This window comes from Bos mutus, chromosome 6 (assembly GCF_027580195.1).
Source record: "Bos mutus isolate GX-2022 chromosome 6, NWIPB_WYAK_1.1, whole genome shotgun sequence".
Classification (NCBI taxonomy): Eukaryota; Metazoa; Chordata; class Mammalia; order Artiodactyla; family Bovidae; genus Bos; species Bos mutus.
Genome location: NC_091622.1, coordinates 93,384,784 through 93,405,101, shown reverse-complemented (window position 1 = coordinate 93,405,101; position 20,318 = coordinate 93,384,784).

The following is a 20,318-nucleotide window of genomic DNA, read 5'->3' as shown; positions in this document are numbered from 1 at the left end:
CCTTGTACTTAAAAGGAGGTCTTATCCATGGATTATCTAATACCTAAAATAAATATTTCATGAAGATGTATCTGGTCTGGACTTAGTAGGAGTTCCATAAACATGTCACACTGAATCCAGGTCCTTTAATTGCACTGATTTTCTTTCTGCTATCCAACTTTGTACAATTATGTTTGCTTAATGCTATTTCCTTCCGGATAGACAAAGGAAGGCAGAGATGAAAATGTTCAAAGAAGGTAAATGTGACAAGGCACATGGATACTTTTTTTTTCAACAAGTTTGAAATTTGAGATTTAATGTCAGGTTTATCTTTGGCTTTCAGCTATCTCAGTTCTCTATTTTACACCCTCAAGGAGATGCAGAAGCAATGAAAAGGGTTATTACTGGAAAGTGAAACTAAGTAAGTAAGCAACTTTCATTAAGCCAATGGCATAGAAACTATGGGCTTCCCAGGTTGCACTAGTGGTAAAGAACCTGCCCGCCAACACAGGAGACATAAGAGACAAGGGTTCAATCCCTGGGTCAGGAAGATCTCCTGGAGGAGGGCTTGACAACCCACTCCAGTATTCTTGCCTAGAGAATCCCCACGGGCAGAGAAACCTGGCGGGCTACAGTCCATAGCATCACAGAGTCAGAAAGAGTCAGATATGACTGAAGTGACTGAACACGCATGCACACAGAAACTTATAAACTATTTTTCCAGAATCCAACTGAGCACTCGATTTGGTGCTGATCTCAGTCCTCTGCTTTTGCTGTCTCCACATTCACTCACTGTTAAAGGACAGCTCTGGTGCACCACCCAGGTCCTTGCTTCAGGACTGAGCACTCATTTCCCCTGCTCCTTGGATGTGCTGGCTGTGCATACTGCCCTCAGAAAAAGGGAGCTGCATCACCCCAAATCAAGCAAACTTCCCTGGGACATCCACATACCCAGCAACTGGTCAATACAGGAGTACCAAGGCCCAGTCCCTTCATTCCTAGTGGTTCAGATGATAAAGAATCTGCCTGCAATATGGGAGGCCCAGGTTCAGTCCCTGGGCTAGGAAGATCCCCTGGAGGAGCGCAGGGCCACCCACTCCAGTATTCTTGCCTGGAGAATCCCATGAACGAGGAGCCTGGCAGGCTACAGTTCACGGGGTCACAAAGAGTCAGACATGACTGAGCGACTAACACAACACCCCTCACCTCAATTTAGGACCCTTTCTAAAGGGTTTGTCAAGCTTCAGAGTTTCCTGTGGCATCAGCTGAGGGCTCTGTTGAAACTGTATCACAGTTCAACTCTCTTTCTGCCCAACCCTACTTCTCAAACAAGTGTTGTTCCTATAAGACTCTTACAAAATTTGCTGCACACAAATCTCTGCCTCAGAGTTGACTCCCTAGAACCTGATCTACCTGGACTGAAACCTAGAGAGGAAAAATCTCATTGAGAAATACCCAATGGTTATTTTTTTATTCCTTACCCCCACCTACTGTTCCATCTAAGAGGCGCCCTTTTGCTAACAGCCACCTACCTTTACCAAGGGTGAGAAATCATATTGAACTTTATAGAAAAGTCAGGTTGGGGGAAGGAGATAAGGAATAATGCAGTAGAACAGTAAATGTCTCAATATCACCTTATTCAATACTCAATAGTCTTTCTGGAGCAAGCTTGATCATATTCCTGAAACAGGAAGAGGACATAGAGCTGAAATTGAATAATTCATGAAGATTCCCAACAGGAGACAGATTCATTTCAACCAATTTCCTTCTCACTGAATCAGTAACTCCCTCAAGTGAAGTTTTCTGCTTTATCTAGGACTCCACAGTGAATGAAAATTTCAAAGCTTTCAAACATCAAAGTGTTGGAAGGTCCAGGTCACCTCCTTCCATCAAGGCTTTTCTCCAACTACTGACTGAACCCAGGTTTCCTGCTTTGCAGGCAGATTCTTTACTGTAGGCACCACCAGGGAAGCCCACTAAGCTGTAGTGAGTAAAATTATCCTCCCATCCTTAGAGTTATTCATCCAGACTTATTTGGGAGGAAGAATAAAGGACTTAACATGTAGAGTTTTTGTTTTGGTAGTCGTGGTAGATTAGTTTCCTATTACTCTTTTACCAAATTACAAACAGTGGCTTCAAACAATAGAAACTTATTATCTTGCCATTCTCTGCTGCTGCTGCTAAGTCGCTTCAGTCGTGTCCGACTCTGTGCGACCCCATAGACGGCAGCCCACCAGGCTCCTCCGTCCCTGGGATTCTCCAGGCAAGAGTATTGGAGCAGGGTGCCATTGCCTTCTCTGCACCATTCTATAGAAGACTTCATTCATTCAGAAGTTCATTCTGTAGACTTCATTCCAATTGGACTTACAGGCTAAAATGAAGGTGTTGGCAGGGCTGTATTCTTTCTGGAGGTTCTAGGAGAGAGTCCATTTCCTTACCTGTCCAGCTTCTGGAGGCTGCCTATGTTCCTTGGCTTGTGGACCCACCCTCCATCTTCAAAAAGATAGTGTAGCATCTTCAAATCCTCCTCTCTCTCCACTTGTATCACTACATTATTATTTCCTTCCTCTGACTCTTCTGGTTGCTTCTTACAGTGACATTTATGGTTACATTAGGGTCAATAGATAATCCAAGATAATCTTCCCATCTCAAAACTCTTAACTTATTCACACACAAAATCCATCTTGTCATGTAAATTTGACATATTCACAGGTTTGGGGGAGGAAGGGCATTATGTGGCTGATCATACATGGCTCTTCATTTTTCCAAGGAAATGAAAAAGCATGATCTAAATCCTCCAAGAGAACTTGTTTTAAAGTTCAAGTCACAGTTTCACCTCATTAATACCAGTTCAGTCTCTCTCCCCAGTGCTGCAGCTGCATAATCAAACATCACTGTGCTAATGGAAAGTCATCCATTCGGCTGCCTGGATTCTGTGAACTCAGCTGGGAGCCTATAAATTTAGTCAAACTGTTTTTGTGGAAATTTCTCCCAGCTTTACAGGAGTGGAAAGCTAGGGTCACAACCTTCTCCTGAACAGGCAAAAACTGGAACAATTTTGTGACTAAAATTACACTCATTTTCAGGCATAACTCAAGAATCAAAATGATGGATTATAGAATTTGATAACTTGTAGGACTCGTAAGGGGTCTATTTAACAAATTCTTTCATTTTACCAATGAGAAAACTAAGGAGTAGAAAGATTAAGTCAAGCTCAGCAGTCTCTGAGTGTCAAACCTGAGATATGGCCTCTATACCTTCTGCTCCACTGCCAGGAGGCGATGAAGGGGCGAAGGCAGGAAAAAAGGCAAGCAGGCCAGAAGGAAGGAAGGAAGGGAGAAAGGGAGGGTAAAATGGAGAGAGGAAGGGAAGTTGGAATTTAAAATGATTTTGGTATCCACCCTGTACTAAACTTCACACAAGTCACTTTTCTGCATATTATCTATGTCATCCTTACAAACATCCTGAGTGACAGAGGTATTGCTTCATTTTTCATCAATCAAGAAAACAAAGTTCAAAGCAATCTGGTATGTCTACTCAAGTTCAGACACCATCAGCTCTTGATCAAGAAGGATAAAGGGAGAGACAAATCAAAGTCATGTATAAACCAAAACCCTGATTAAAACAGAGCTCTTCAGAACCTATTACCAAATGGATTTATATAAACATATTTCCTTGTAATTATTTCTAATATTTAGGAATGCACTTACCACTCCACAGATGTCCAAAAATATAAAAATAATTTTAGTGCAACTCATTAGGAACACTAAACACCACATGTATCACTTGATGAGAGATCACTAAAAGCTTGTTAAAAATCTAATTTCTACTTGCTTCCTAGTTAATCTCTTTTTTCTACATATTAGAACAGAATCAAGTTAGGCAGAGAAGGAGTCTCAGGGCTTCAGTCTCCTCTTCCTTCCCTTTCTGAAATTCCTCTACTCTGTCTTTGTAGTACTTGAATCCACAGCCATCCAGGCTCCCTTTGTCTCTGCTAAAACTACAGTTTCCTCTTTAAGGATCCATTGGCTAAAGGCTAGGGTCCAGAACTAATCTGATTGTCTAACTAGTGGGGAGAGGGGTAGGTGGTGATGGTTACCTAACAGCTGCAAGCAATGAAAGCCTTCAGATATGCATTTTCAGTACACTTTCTATTAATGATAAAAAAAAGAGAGACCACAATCCCAAATAATTATGAAACGACCATGACTATGTAGCTGACTATTAAATGATGCTTGCTCCTTGGAAGAAAAGTTATGACCAAACTAAACAGCATATTAAAAAGCAGAGACATTACCTCGCCAAAAAATGTCCATCTAGTCAAAGCTATGGTTTTTCCAATAGTCATGTATAGATGTGAGAGTTGGACTATAAAGAAAGCTGAGCGCCAAAGAATTGATGCTTTTAAACTGTGGTGTTGGTTTGGAGAAGACTCTTGAGAGTCCCTTGGACTGCAAGGAGATCAAACCAGTCAATCCTAAAGGAGGTCAGTCCTGAATATTCATTGGAAGGACTGATGCTGAAGCTGAAACTCAAATACTTTGGCCACCTGATGCAAAGAACTGACTCATTGTAAAAGACCCTGATGCTGGGAAAGATTGAAGGCAGGAGAAGGGGATGATAGAGGATGAGATGATTGGATGGCATCACCAACTCAATAGACATGAGTTTGAGTAAGCCCCAGGAGTTGGTGATAGACAGGAAAGCCTGATGTGCTGAAATTCATGGGATTAAAAAGAGTCAGACCCTACTGAGCGACTGAACCGAACTGAACTGAACTAAATGAAGCTGAGATGTGAACTTCACTTTCCAGGATTCCCAAATCTTTTCTTCTTTACAATTCACTGCCTAAAAAACAGGAAGCAGAAGAGGTATGTGCTCAACAGCTGGCTTTAAGGCACATACAAACTCAGCATCATTTTGAATCATGCAACAAAATAGAATCTGAAAGTTGTACACAAAGTGAATTTTCATTAAAAAAAAAAAAATCACAAGTTGCCACTGACTTTGAAGATGCTTACAGAGATACTTCTCAACAAGCCCTATTAATGAGCTTCTCCCTTGGCCTGGAATGCTTCTTCAGCTTCTCTGCCAGCCAGCCCACCCTTCACACATGCACACATACACATACACACCTTTCCTTGGCAGTGTCTTTGTAGCCGTCCTCATCACTTCATCATGCAAGGCTTCCAAGACCCTCCATATTGAGTTCAAAACCCACCTGATCCTTTCATTGTCTCTACAGTTCTCACAGATGTTAGTTGAGTCAGAATTTGTTAGTAGACTAGAACAGTATTTGGGCACCAGGTTCTGGAGCCAGTCTTTCCTGGATTAAAACATCAGCTCTGTCATTTATTAGCTGTGTGATCTTGAGCAAGTTTCTTAACCTCTGGTGCCTCAGTTTCCTCATCTGCAAATTGGAAATCAGAGTATCCACCTCCTAGGATTATTGGGTGGAATATGTGAAATAAAGCAAATGGAAAAATGTTCACCAATGAGTTCAAAGTGAAGACCTTGGGAGGAATGAGAAACTTGATTATAAGGGCTGTTGGGAAAGTCATGTTAGAGACTTAATTTGCTTGTGACTTTCCAGGCTGTTATCCAGGCATGCGCTTACGTGAGGAGACTAAGTATCAGTAGAAGTTCCCCATAGGCTGCTTGGTCAAACGAAATGAATGCCAAAGCAGCAATACAATGGAGTAGCTTAACTAAACTCTGGACAGATACTTCTCCATTATCTTAAAGGACTGGTAAAGAGGGTTCTCCAAACATATGTTGTGTTCACACCCACACACACATATATCATGATCTCTTTTCCCCACCTCTCATTATCACCACACTTTTAGATAGTACTGTTTCCGTCCTTTTCATGGGGCTCTGGTACAAATCCAAGGACTCGACCTGTTGCTCTATCCCTCATTGTGACTCTTAACCCTGTTAAGACAGCAACTTGTACCAAGCCAGGCATCACTACCATCTATTCAATGCAGAATACCCGGCAGCCTCAGCTTTTCTTCTCAATTGAGGCCTACCTATGAGCATATGAGCTTTCTATTCATATTTTTTAATAAACACACAAACATCAATCATTTACCCACCTTATAACTCAATGGTTATCAAACATGAATACATCTGCAAATCTACAGAGTTCTACAGACTCCTGTTTAAGAGCCATATCCCAAACTTTAAATGAGTGAAAAAACTTCAACTGGTTTTAAAAATTAGAGCTAATTAAGATTTATAAAATCAGATTCAATTTTCTCTTTGAAATCTCTTTCATTAGTTCACTAACTATCCATTTAGTGCCTTGCACATGGGCTTCCCTGGTGACTCAGACAGTAACGAATCTGCCTGCAATGCAGGAGACCCAGGCTCAATCCCTGGGTTGGGAAGATCCCCTGGAGAAGGGAATAGCTACCCACTCCAGTATTCTTGCCTGGAAAATTGTCATGGACAGAGGAGCCTGGCAGGCTACAGTTGATGGGGTCGCAGAGTTGGACACAACTTAGCGACTAACAAACACACACTCATGCTGGTTAGTTCGCTCGGCACTGAGGATGCAATGGTAATCAAATACAGACCTGGTCTTAGTTCATGTGGAGCTAAAGGTTTACTTTGTGAAGTGGGCATGTCCACAGAATAGTTTATCCAAGGCTACAGACAGTAACATGTAGAACTCTGTCTGAAAACCCATTCTTCTGACTTGAATACATGCTTGCTTTAAAAAAAAAATTTTAATTAATCAAGAAGATTGAAATTTAGAAATCATGGAGATGACTGTTCAAACTTAAGACTAAGGGAAAAGCCAGATAATATACAAAATCATAGCTTTTTTTAACCTATCATGAGAACTGAAAACATAAAGCTAAATTAATTAAAAGTAAGTATGACCCTATTCTAAGAGAAAGGAGACCAATAAATGCTTTCATCTGTGGAGAAGTGGTAGGCGGCAGAATGCTTCATAGAGGGGAAAAGGAGAAACTAGCTTAAAATAATAAAAACTATTTTAAAAAAAGTCAAACTTGGTTCTTTGAAAAGATTAATTCAATTGATATATGCTTAGCAAGTCTTATCAAGTGAAAAGGAAAATATATATTATTACTACTAAGAACTAAAGAAGGACTATCAGGATAGATGCTCTAGATTTTAAAAGAATGATACTGGAATATTATAAAAACACTTATGTCAATAAAATTTATATCCTTAGTGAAAAGGACACATGTCTTCAAAAACATGAACTTCAAAATTTACACTGGAAGAAACTGAATACCTAAACAGGCCTATATCTATTAAAGACATTAAATATGTACTCAAAATCTTTCCACAAAAAAAACTCTAAGCAAAGTTTCCCTGACAGGTGACTTCTACTAAATATTCAAGGAAGAAAAAAATACAAATACAAAAACTCAGAAAATAGAGGTTAACATTCCCAACTCTTTTTGTGAAGAGTTGGGAAGTCAGCACAATTCTGGACCAAAAACCTGACAAATATATTACAAGTAAAGAAAACCAAAGGACTAGATCCTTCATAAACTTAAAAAAAAAAAAAAAAAACCTGAAACCTGCATCAAAAAACAAAAAACACGGTCAAGTAGGGAGTATCCAAGAAAATCAAACTTGGTTTTATATTTAAAAAATAAATCAGCATACGTCTGCTACTGGCCATTACAGATTAACATTGTTAGTTACTCAGTCATATCTGACTCTTTGTGACTCCATGGACTGTAGCCTGCCAGGCTCCTCTGTCCATGGCCTTTTTCAGGCAAGAATGCTGGAGTGGGTTGCCATGTCCTCCTTCAGGGGATCCTCCCAACCCAGGGATTGAACCCATGCCTCCTGCGTCTCCTGTATTACAGGCTCTTTACCACTGAGCCACCAGGGAAGCCCCAAGAGAGTAACAAGGACTAGATTTATTCTCCTACTTGAAACAAACTATAGACAAAATATATGAAATATATGAAACAATGGTTTGAAAGACACTCAACATCAGGTAATAAACAGGGACTCCTACAGGGGGAAAAGAGGCATGCCCTAGGATTCGGCTATGTCTTAAGACTCAGAATTTTTAGGAAGAGAGACCCCTGGCAGAGACCAAGAGACTCACTGAGTAGGAAGACACTGCTGAGGGCTCAAGACTCCCAAGGCAGCAAGAGTTTGCTGCAGAACACCAGAGAGGAGAGAGCTGCACAAAGAGAAGACCTAAGAGATCTACCATGAGTCATTCTTGTGTATTTATCAAAGTACTTACCAGCACAGACACATAAGGAAACTACCCAAGTTCCAGGAAAAAAAACACACTGAGGCAAAAATGCCTGGTACCTACACAGGACTGTAAATAAAAATGCCTATTCCTGCCAACCAGACTGGAAAACTTTAAGATCCATGGGGCTTTGATTAGACTATATAGAAGGTCTTACCTAAGCAGTGGTAAACAATCCTTGATTGAACACTGTTCAAGCTCACACCTAACAATTCAAGACCCAAAGGATCAAACAGTTTCCAAGTAATTTAATGACATCCCAGAACAACAACCAGGTATATTTAAAAATACCCATTATGCAACAGGATAAAACTCATACGAAATTAAAAAATTCCAGGCATATAAAAAAGTAGGAAATTATAACCCATAATGAGGAAATAGCTGAATCCTAATAAAAAATAACATAGATCATAGAATTAACAGACAAGGTCATTACAAGAGTTATTTAAAATGCATTCCATAAGTAGGAAAAGTTAAGCAGAGACATGGAAAATATAGAAAAGAACCAAATCAAACTTTTAGAGATGAAAAATACAATATGGAGGGTAAAAAATACTTTGGATTGGACTAATGCGGATTAAACATAACAGGGAATAATAAGATTAGTAAACCTGAAGGTATAGATACTATCCAAAATAGAAGTAGAGAGAAAAGAGAATTTTAAAAGACACAAATAGAGCAATAGTGAGCTGTGAGACACCTTAATGCAGTCTGCTGCTGCTGCTAAGTCACTTCAGTTGTGTCCGACTCTGTGCGACCCCATAGACGGCAGCCCACCAGGCTCCTCCATCCCTGGGATTCTCCAGGCAAGAACACTGGAGTGGGTTGCCATTTCCTTCTCCAATGCATGAAAGTGAAAAGTGAAAGTGAAGTCGCAGTCTAGTACATGTAAAATTGGTGTTCACAAAAGAGAGGAGAAAGGCATGGGACAGAAAGATAGTTTGAAGAAATTATGGCAAAAATTTTCCAAATTTGATAAAACTTATAATCTTATAGCTCCAAGCAGCTCAAGAAACATAAACAAATTCAGGCATAAGTAACATGAAAAACTACACCAAGGCACATCAAAATCTCATTGGTCAAAATCGGTTTTATAGAGAAAATTAAAACACACACACACACACTAAATGTACACACACATTACAAAGAGTGACACAAAAATAAAGCTGATGACAGATTTTCTGTGGGAAACAGTGCGAGCAAGAAGACAATGAAGCAACATCTTCAAAGTATAAAAGAAAACTGTCAATCTAAATTCTGTATCCAGTGAGCATATCTTCCAAAAACAAAGGTGAAATAGACCTTTTCAGACACAGGAAGGAATTCATTACCAACAAACTGAAAGTTTGGTGATGAAAAAATTTATCACCAACAAACTCACACCATAAGAAATGTTAAAGAAAGTCCTTCAGGAAGAAGAAAACTGATGCAATATGGAAATATGGCTCTATTAATACATAAGGGAATGAAAAGCACAAGAAAAGTAACTACTCAATTGAAGCTATTAGATATTTTTCTTATTTAAATCTTCTTAAAAGATAATAGCAATGTAGTGTGCAGTCTACAGAATACATGAGAACAAAATATATGATAACAATAGCATAAAGATTGGGGAATACAAGAAATATACTATTTTCAAATGCTTATACTATATGTGAAATGGTCTGAAAGTGAAAAAGGCAAACTTTTATAAGTTAAAGATGTGTACTATAAACCTTAAAGCAAAACTAAAATTGCAAAACAAAGAGTTATAGCCTTAAGCCCAAACAAAAGGAGATAAAATAGGTTATGAAAAAATGTTCAATTAATTCAAAAGAAGGCAGAAAAAGAACAAAGAACAGGTGGGACAAACAGAAAATATCAAGATAATAGGGTTAAATCTAACCATATCAACAAACTTAATGAAAATAAATGGTCTGGACAAAGTTTGTCAAACTGAATTAAAAAAAAGAAAAAGCAAGACCAAATTAAAACATTGTCAACAAGAAACAATTTATCAAATATGAAGACTTGAATAAGCTAAAAGTAAAAGAATGTAACAAGATAAAATTACTAATAAAAATAAAAGCTGTGTGAATACGTTGATATAAGACAAAATAGGATTTAGAGGGAAGAAAATTATCAGAAATAAACTGTTATTTTGCAATGATAAGTAGATCCAATCAGCAAAAGGACATAATAATCCTAATATTTATAGATTTAATAACAGAGGCCAAAATACATAAAGCAAAACTGATGAAACTACAAGGGGAATTAGACAAATACATACTTATAGACTGAGATTTTAATACTCCACTCCCAATAACAGAAAGGGAAATTATATTGAAGATTAGGGTAAGTACAGAGGAAATTTGATCATGGATGAATTTCAAAATATACTGTATGAAAGAAGCCAGACCAAAAAAATGAGTACAAACTATATAATTTTGTTAAAGCAGAACTTGGGGGAAACTTAAAGTAATTAATATGTATATTACAAACCAATAATCTAATCAATAATCTGAGTTCTTACCTTAACCAACAAAAAAAAAGAGTTAAAATAAAATGACTTAAATAGAAAAAGAAACACTAAATATCAAAAAGTGACATTATCAGTGATGCTATGCATATTAAAATAATAGGGGAAAGTCTAAACAACTTAATGCCAATAAATTTCTCAAGTTAGATGAAATGCACAAAAAATTTTGAGATATGACAACAAAAGCTCACTCAAGAAGAAGCAGATAACATGGGCAGCCCTATATCCATTAAAAAAATTAGATTTGTAGTTAGAAACCTTCTGTCTAAAGAAACTTCAGTTCCAGGTGGTTTCGCTGGGGAATTTTACCAAGTATTTAAGACAGAAGAATGCCAATCCTAAATAATCTCATCCAGAAAATTGAAAAAGAGGGAATACTTCACAATTTATACTATGATATGAGATCAGCATTACCCTGATATCAAAATTAAAAACATTACAAGAAAATTGCAGACCAATATTTTTCATGAAAAGAGATGTAAAAAATATAAGACAACTTTAGAAACTGAATCCAATAATATTAAAAAAGATTATATACCATGACAAACTTATATTTATCCCAGGAATGTAACACTGCTTTAACATGAGAAATCTATCCATGCTATTCAGTCTATAAACAAATGAAATAAGATCTTTGCAGAATAGGCACATAAAGCATTTGACAAAACTCATCATCCATTTGTGATAAAATCAAGCAGCAAAGTAGGAATTGAAGGGAATTTTCTCAACCTTATATGATGCACCTATGAAAAACTTAGAGCTAACATCATACTTACAGATGAAAGTCTGGAACAAGACAAGAATATTCACTCTCATCTCCTCTATTCAACTCGGTAATGAGATTCTAGCTAGTGAAATAAAGAAAGAAAAAGAAATAAAAGGCATACAAACCAGAATAAATAGCATATAAAACTGTCTCTATTCACAGAAAACATGATCATCTGTGTAAAAGTTTGATGAAACGTAGAGTAAAAGCTACTAATAAGTGAGTTTATGAAAGTTTTAGGACTTAAGCTCAGCATACAAGAACCAATTGAATACCTATACACCAGCAACAAGTAATCAGAAACTGAATGTTTAAAATGTCATTTATGATAGCATTGAAAATACACAATACTTAGGAATAAATCACACAAAAATGTAGAAATCTCGAACACTGAAACCCTGAAAACATTATTGAATAGAATTAAAGAAAAACAAAATACAAAGAGATAACACATACATTGATCAGAAAGTATCAAGACAGTGTGTTACTGACTTAAAATGAATATGAACAAACAGAACAGACAGTTCAGAAATATACCTACAACATATATGGTCAATTGATTATCAACAAAGGTGGCATGTAAATTTACTGAGGAAAGAAATTCTTTTTTGCAAATTATACTGGAATGATTAGAAATCCATGTGAGAAATAAAAAAGTAAACCTCACCTCCTACCTCACTGCATGCACAAAAATTGACATGAGATGTAACACAGAGTCTCACGTAGATACTACAACTACAAAGCTTCTAGAAGAAAGCCTAGGACAATATTTTCATAATCATAGACTTGGTAAAGATTTCATAGAACAAATAAAACTGCTAAAACCATAAAAAGAACATCTTGTTCTTTTAAAGTAGGAAACATTATGTTAAAAGTCCCTTTACTGCCATCCACAATACTGTCTCCCCACTCTCTTCTTCAATACAATAAGCTCTTTATAATTAATCATTGCTGGTAGTGGCATCAATATTGTGTGTGGTGGTGGCTGTAGCACTGGTGGTACGAAAGAAAGGAGTACTACTAGAGGAAGATACAGAGGAGGAGGACAAAGAGAGAACAGGAGTTCAGCTGTTCCTCTACTAAGGACTATGAATAATTCCAGCTTCTTATCATTGCAAACAAGCTATAATAAACAGCCTTGTACATGTTTCCTTGTACATTTGAGCTAGTATATCTTTTACAAAAGTGGGATTTAGGGATCACAAAAATTGCTCTCAAAGAGCTTATACCTAATTAAAGTCTATGAGTACCGAAGGTATTTGCTGTTGGGGGATGGAGATGGAGCTTCTGTAATACCACTGCAATTGATTCCCTTCTTAAGAGTATAATAAACGCTTAGCTGTGGTTTTGAAAAGTGAAAGTATTAGTCGCTCAGTTGTCTCCAACTCTTTGTGACCCCATGGACTGTAGCTCACCAGGCTCCTCTGTCCATGAAATTCTCCAGGTAAAGATGCTGGAGTAGGTTGCCATTCCCTTCTCCATGGGATCTAACCAACTGAGGGACTGAACCTGGGTCTCCTGCATTGCAGGCAGATACTAAACCATCTGAGCCTGTGGTTTTGAAAATGTCCACAATTGTGAGAGACAGACAAAGATGATGCTGTGAAAGTGCTGCACTCAATATGTCAGCAAATTTGGAAAACTCAGCAGTGGCCACAGGACTGGAAAAGGTCAGTTTTCATTCTGATCTCAAAGAAAGGCAATGCAAAAGAATGCTCAAACGACCACACAATTACACTCATCTCACACACTAGTAAAGTAATGCTCAAAATTCTCCAAGCCAGGCTTCAGCAATACGTGAACCGTGAACTTCCGGATGTTCAAGCTGGTTTTACAAAAGGCAGAGGAACCAGAGATCAAATTGCCAACATCCATTGGATCATCGAAAAAGCAAAAGAGTTCCAGAAAAACATCTATTTCTGCTTTATTGACTATGCCAAAGCCTTTGACCATGTGGATCACAATAAACTGTGGAAAATTCTGAAAGAGATGGGAATACCAGACCACCTGACCTGCCTCTTGAGAAACCTTTATACAGGTCAGGAAGCAACAGTTAGAACTGGACATGGAACAACAGACTGGTTCCAAATAGGAAAAGGAGTACATCAAGGCTGTATGTTGTCACCCTGCTTATTTAACTTATATGCAGAGTACACCATGAGAAATGCTGGGCTGGAAGAAGCACAAGCTGGAATCAAGATTGCCAGGAGAAATATCAATAACCTCAGATATGCAGATGACACCACCCTTATGGCAGAAAGTGAAGAGGAACTAAAAAGCCTCTTGATGAAAGTGAAAGAGGAGAGTGAAAAAGTTGGCTTAAAGCTCAACATTCAGAAAACTAAGATCTTGGCATCTGGTCCCATTACTTCATGGCAAATAGGTGGGGGAACAGTGGAAACAGTGTCAGACTTTATTTTGGGGGGCTCCATTATCACTATAGATGGTGATTGCAGCCATGAAATTAAAGGACGCTTACTCCTTGGAAGGAAAGTTATGACCAACCTAGATAGCATATTCAAAAGCAGAGACATTACTTTGCCAACAAAATTCTGTCTAGTCAAGGCTATGGTTTTTCCAGTGGTCATGTATGGATGTGAGAGTTGGACTGTGAAGAAAGCTGAGCACCAAAGAATTGACACTTTTGAACTGTGGTGTTGGAGAAGACTCTTGAGAGTCCCTTGGAGATCCAACCAGTCCATCCTAAAGGAGATCAGTCCTGGGTGTTCATTGGAAGGACTGATGCTGAAGCTGAAACTCCAATACTTTGGCCACCTCATGGAAAAACCGACTCATTGAAAAAGACTCTGATGCTGGGAGGGATTGAGGGCAGGAGGAGAAGGGGACAACAGAGAATGAAAAGGCTGGATGGCACCATTGACTCGATGAACATGAGTTTGGGTGAACTCCAGGAGTTGGTGATGGACAGGGAGGCCTGGCGTGCTGCTATTCATGGGGTCGCAGAGTCGGACACGACTGAGTGACTGAACTGAACTGAACTGAGACAAAGATACAAATGATCACATATGACAGAGTAAAAATTATAGTATAGGCATGTGAAGTAGGAGTAAAAAGTAGGAAACTGTCTGAGAAAGCCAGGGAAGTTTCTCTTTCTCACACACACACACACACACACATGCACAGAAAGGTATCTGAACTGAATCCTAAAGAACAAGTGCAATACTGAGAAACAGAAAAAAGAAAGTCTTGGAAGAGGGAGAGGGCAGAACATGTCATGAAAAGGGTGCCTACAACTCTGTCTTCAAATGCCACCTGGATACGGGTTCCCCAGAAACTTCAGGAAAATGTTAATAGGGGTAGATATATCCTTCAACCAATTTTGCATTTTACATATGATGTGTCTGAAGCTCAAGCCCAAACTGATTTTCCCCAGATCATAAGTAAAATTGTTAGTGAAAAACTCAAGTGCAGAATTCAGGTTCACTTATTTTTAGCTCACTATTTTTCCGCTACAATGAGCTTTCTCCATTAAGCAACAAAGAGAACTTAAAAAAAAAAAAAAAAAAAAGTACTTCTTCTGTAATATATATCCTTTTATTCCAAATTCTTCAGATTCAAAAACTACTACTTTCAAACAACATACCAGCAATTAATACACATTTGTGAAATCTAGAAAAATGCTACAAACTAATCTATTTTCAGGGCAGGAATAGAGATGCAATGTGGAGAAGAGGCCAACAGACACCGTTAGGGGAGAGGGCTGCCATGAACTGGGAGATTGGTATTGATGTACATGCACTGCCATGTGTATAAGAGATAGCTGGTGGGAACCTTCCCTGGGCTTCCCTGGTGGCTCAGACAGTAAAGAATCTGCATACAATGCAGGAGACACAGGTTCAATCCCTGGGCTGGGAAGATTCCTTGAAGAAGAGAATGGCAACCCACTTCAATATTCTTAGAGAATTCCACTCCAGTATTCTTGCCGGGAAATCTCATGGACAGAGGAGCCTGGCAGGCTACAGGCCATGGGGTTGCAAAGAGTCAGACATGACTGAGCGACTAAACAACAGTGGGAACCTGTGGGTTCCCACAGGCAGCTCAGCTCAGTTGCTCTGGGGTGACCTAGAAGGGTGGGATGGGGTGGGGGAGGAAGGTCCCAGAAGGAGGGGATCTATGTACACATATAGCTGATGCAATTCGTTGTACAGCAGAAACTAACACAACATTTAAAGCAATTGTATCTCATTTTTTTAAAGCCCTATAAAATTCTAAAAGATTTCTGATTCAGAACATGTTTTATTACTAACCATGACTCAGTTTAATTTTTAAAACTGACAATCCATGAATACTAGTAGAGTAATTTTAGATTTACCATATTGTTAATAAGTGAAAATTTAAACTATTTATAAAATCAATGCACTGTATTGCATACAGTGTACATTTACTATGTATTGGGTTGGCTGAAAACTTCATTTGGGTTTTTCTGTAAAATGTTATGGAAAATCCCATTTGGATTTGTTTTTTTTTTTTGTTTTTTTCCTGAAAAATCTGATCAAACTTTTTGGCCAACCCCTTATAAAATGAATAAATTACTGGGTTGGCCAAAAAGTTTGATCAAATTTTTCAGGAAAAAAAAATGGGATTTTCCATAATATCTTACAGAAAAACCCAAACGAACTTTTCGGCCAACCCAATACATAGTAAATGTACACTGTATACAATACTGTGTTGGGTGCTCTGGAGCACACAGACGATGCAGTTTGGCACCTATTACCTACCCTGCAGTTTATTTGTGCTACTTAGTGGTTAACTCATATGACATTCGAAATATCTGGACTTGATGCTGGTTCCACTTACTTGCTATGTGATCTTGGCCAAATAACCAAACCTCTTGAGGCTTTGATTTCCTCCTCTATAAAATGAAGTAACAATGTTACCCAGTTTATGAGCTGTCATGAGTATTAAGTGAAATGAATTCAAAGCAGTCATCATATTGCTTAATACACAGTACGTGGTCATCAATATGTAATGGCTGAGATCATTGTCATCACCATTTTTATCATTTTAATCTTGCCTGGGTGATTAAGGTCTACACCTTAGCTTGGGTCTCTAGAAGACAGATACTGGATCAAGATTAAGTGCTGGTGCTTTCTTTGGGATGTAAAAACTTAAAACCAAGCCAGTGAAAGCCATACAGGGCTCCCTCAGATGAGCTACGTGGCTGTGTGGTTGGAATTGTTCATGGGAAAGCAGAAGAAGAGGGCAGGGATGTTTACTTTCTCCTTACCATCTTCAGTTTCCCATGGCTTAAGTTTGTTCCATGGGAATTAGCACATCACACTTCTGGACTGTGTCACCCAGCTCTTTAGGTGGCCACTTAAGATGGGAAGCGCCACACCCAGGACAGTGGGATTCCATTCAAGTCTAAAGTGACGTGAGGAGTCAGATACTCGGAGTTGTAGCCAGAAAACCTGATTGTACTGCAGCAACCACAGACTGTGACAGCAGTTTCTATCTGAGACTGTACATATCTATGTCAGATAATCTCTGGTTCTCACATACCAACAGGATAAAATCAGATACCTCTAATAAAAGTGCATTAGTTAGGCTTTACTGCAATAATGCTGCATAACAAATAATCACTAAAGTTTAAAACAAACAAAAAAATTATTTCTTCCACAAGTCTGCAGGCTGGGAGTGAATTAAGTTCAGTTTCCAATGGTTATGTATGGATGTGAGAGCTGGACTGTAAAGAAAGCTGAATGCTGAAGAATTGATGCTTTTGAACCATGGTGTTGGAGAAGACTCTTGAGAGTCCCTTGGACTGCAAAGAGATCCAACCAGTCCATTCTAAAGGAGATCAGTCCTGAGTGTTCATTGGAAATACTGATGCTGAAGCTGAAACTCCAATACTTTGGCCACCTCATGTGAAGAGTTGACTCATTGGAAAAGACCCTGATTCTGGGAGGGATTGGGGGCAGGAGGAGAAGGGGACGACAGAGGATGAGATGGCTGGATGGCATCACCGACTCGATGGACATGAGTTTGAGTAAACTCCAGAAGCTGGTGATGGACAGGGTGGCCTGGCGTGCTGTAATTCATGGGGTTGCAAAGAGTCAGGCACGACTGAGCAACTGAATTGGAACTGGGAACTGGAAGCTCAGCTTGGCCAACGTTCAGGCTGGTTCCTTGCATCTCTGATTCTTGGACCCAGCAAAAGGGCTGTTGCTACCTATGACCTGTTCTTCTCATGACAGATTGCGGGTGCTTAAGAGAGGCAGAAGGAAGCCTGCCATGCCTCTTAAAGCCCTAGCTCAAAGCTGGCACACTGTAGCTTCTATGATAAACAGAGACGATAACTCACAAAACCAAGCTTATAACCCACATTGTCCTTCTAAAATCCCTAGCAGTGCCCCTAATCAAACCAATCCCTATCTTTGATATTTCCTATTTCTTCAGGATAATCTGTATTTATTAATACCGACAGTTGCATGGGTATTTAACAAGTTTGGTTTCCATAATCACATTCTGAATCCTTTGAGGTATCGCATCATCATCTTCCTGGTACTGAAATTTGACTATTGAACACAACTTGAATTTTGCTTCATTAGCCACACCATTTGTTCTTATTAACACCCCCAGAGATAAAGGGCATCTAGAGAAATGCAGAACTCCAAGTACGATGCATTCATGAACTGGAATTCAAAGTTCCTAAGCAATAGGGTTCTCGATACCAAGAATAGCCTAACTGTTCCCTAGCCTTCTTCCAAGCCCCATGTGTTTGCTTAGCTAACACACTCAACTTTTTTTTTCTTTTTACTACTGCCAGCATTGCAAAGTCAAAATAGCTGTGGAGGAACAAGCTGTTCTGCCTCATGTCTCATCAACATTCCTTGCTCAGTGTATCAAAACACAGAGAGCACACAGCGCAGAGGCAACAACTCCAAAAAGTTCCCTATTGGGGATTTGCTTCCTGTGAAACTATCCACAGCTGCCTACTCAGAACAGAAGAAGAAAGGTGGGTCTCCCAGTTAAATCCAAATGAAGTCACAGCAAGCAAGTATGGATTAGTCTCACTGTGTCACCTGAAAAACAAAAATCATTGTGTAGGCCCGCATGAACTAACAGCAAGTCAAAACGTGCACAAAGTTTCCTTTCCAAAGAATCAATTTAAAATTATTCAATTCAGTTCAGTTACTCAGTCGTGTCTGACTTTTTGCAACCCCATGGACTGCAGTACACCAGGCTTCCCTGTCCATCCCAACTCCCAGAGCTCCCTCAAACTCATGCCCACTGAGTCGGTGATGCCATCCAACCATTTCATCCTCTGTCGTCCCCTTCTCCTCCTGCCTTTAGTCTTTCTCAGCATCAGAGCCTTTTCCAATGAGTCAGTTCTTCACATCAGGTGGCCAAAGCATTGGAGCTTCAGCTCCAGCATCAGTCCTCCCAATGAATATTCAGGACTGATTTCCTTTAGGATTGACCGGTTTGATCTCCTTGCTATCCAAGGGACTCTCAAGAGTCTTCTCCAACACCACAGTTCAAAAGCATCAGTTCTTTGGCACTCAGCTTTCTTTATGGTCCAACTCTCACATCCATACATGACTACTGGAAAAACTATAGCTTTGACTAGATGGACCTCTGTCGGTAATGTCTCTGCTTTTTAACATGCTGTCAAGGTTAGTCATAGCTTTTCTTCCAAGAAGCAAGTGTCTTTTAATTTCAGGGCTGTAGTCACCATCTGCAGTGATTTTGGAGCCCAAGAAAATAAAGTCTGTCAATGTTTCCATTGTTTCCCCTCCTATTTGCCAAGAAGTGATGTTAGGGGAAGTTATATCTGAAAGTTCATTTTTTTAAAAAGTCACTGAACTAACATTCTAACCCAAATCACCTTACAAACCTCAGAAGGATGTTCATTTCAAATAGCATTCATATTGTAAGCCATCCTATGCCAAGTACATAAGTCCATTTAAAGAGAGCTAGGAAGAAAGATTGATAAGATGATCACTGCCATTTTCATTCAGGCCACAGTTAAGCTAATCAACTTTGCCTTTAAGACAGAAAAAAAATCAATGGGAGAAAGACTAATCTATTTTTCCATATTTGAACATATGCACACATGCATGCTCAGTCGCATCCAACTCTATGCGACCCCATGAACTGTAGCCCACGAGGCTTTGCTGTCTACAGAATTTTCCAGTGGGTTGCTGGAAAATACTGGAGTGGGTTGCTATTTCCGACTCCAGGGGATCTTCTTCACCCAGGGATGGAACCCACATCTCCTGCATTAGCAGGCAGATTCTTTACCACTGCGCCACCTGGATAGCCCATTTGAACATATATAAAATTAAATATTCAATTTATAGTCTTTCTCTTATACATGATCTTATGATTCAATGAATATCTATCCCAACAAAATAGTTTCTATTAATATGCATAGTTAAACATGAAATCAGAGTTAGAATTAGGATAACACTTGAACTAATACTTAATAATTACTAATACTATAATTTACAGAGGAGTCACAATGAAAATAGCCAGAGAGAACATTTGTGAGATGGCAGTGATTTTTATAGAATACTGGCAAGAAGTCGCTGCCTTCCCAATAAAAGCCAAGGTGATCTAGACCACCAGTCCCCTTTACCTCTGCTTCTATCTTCCTACATCATACAGAAGAAAACTTTCCCTGGCATTCTTTCCAAACGGCTAATGTAGACAATTGTGCTAGACACACGGGCGATAGCCACATGCCCTACATCAGTCATGCATTAAGGCCAGAAAATGAGAGAGCTATAAGAAGAACTGTATGGTAGGAAAGACAATACACTAAGCCT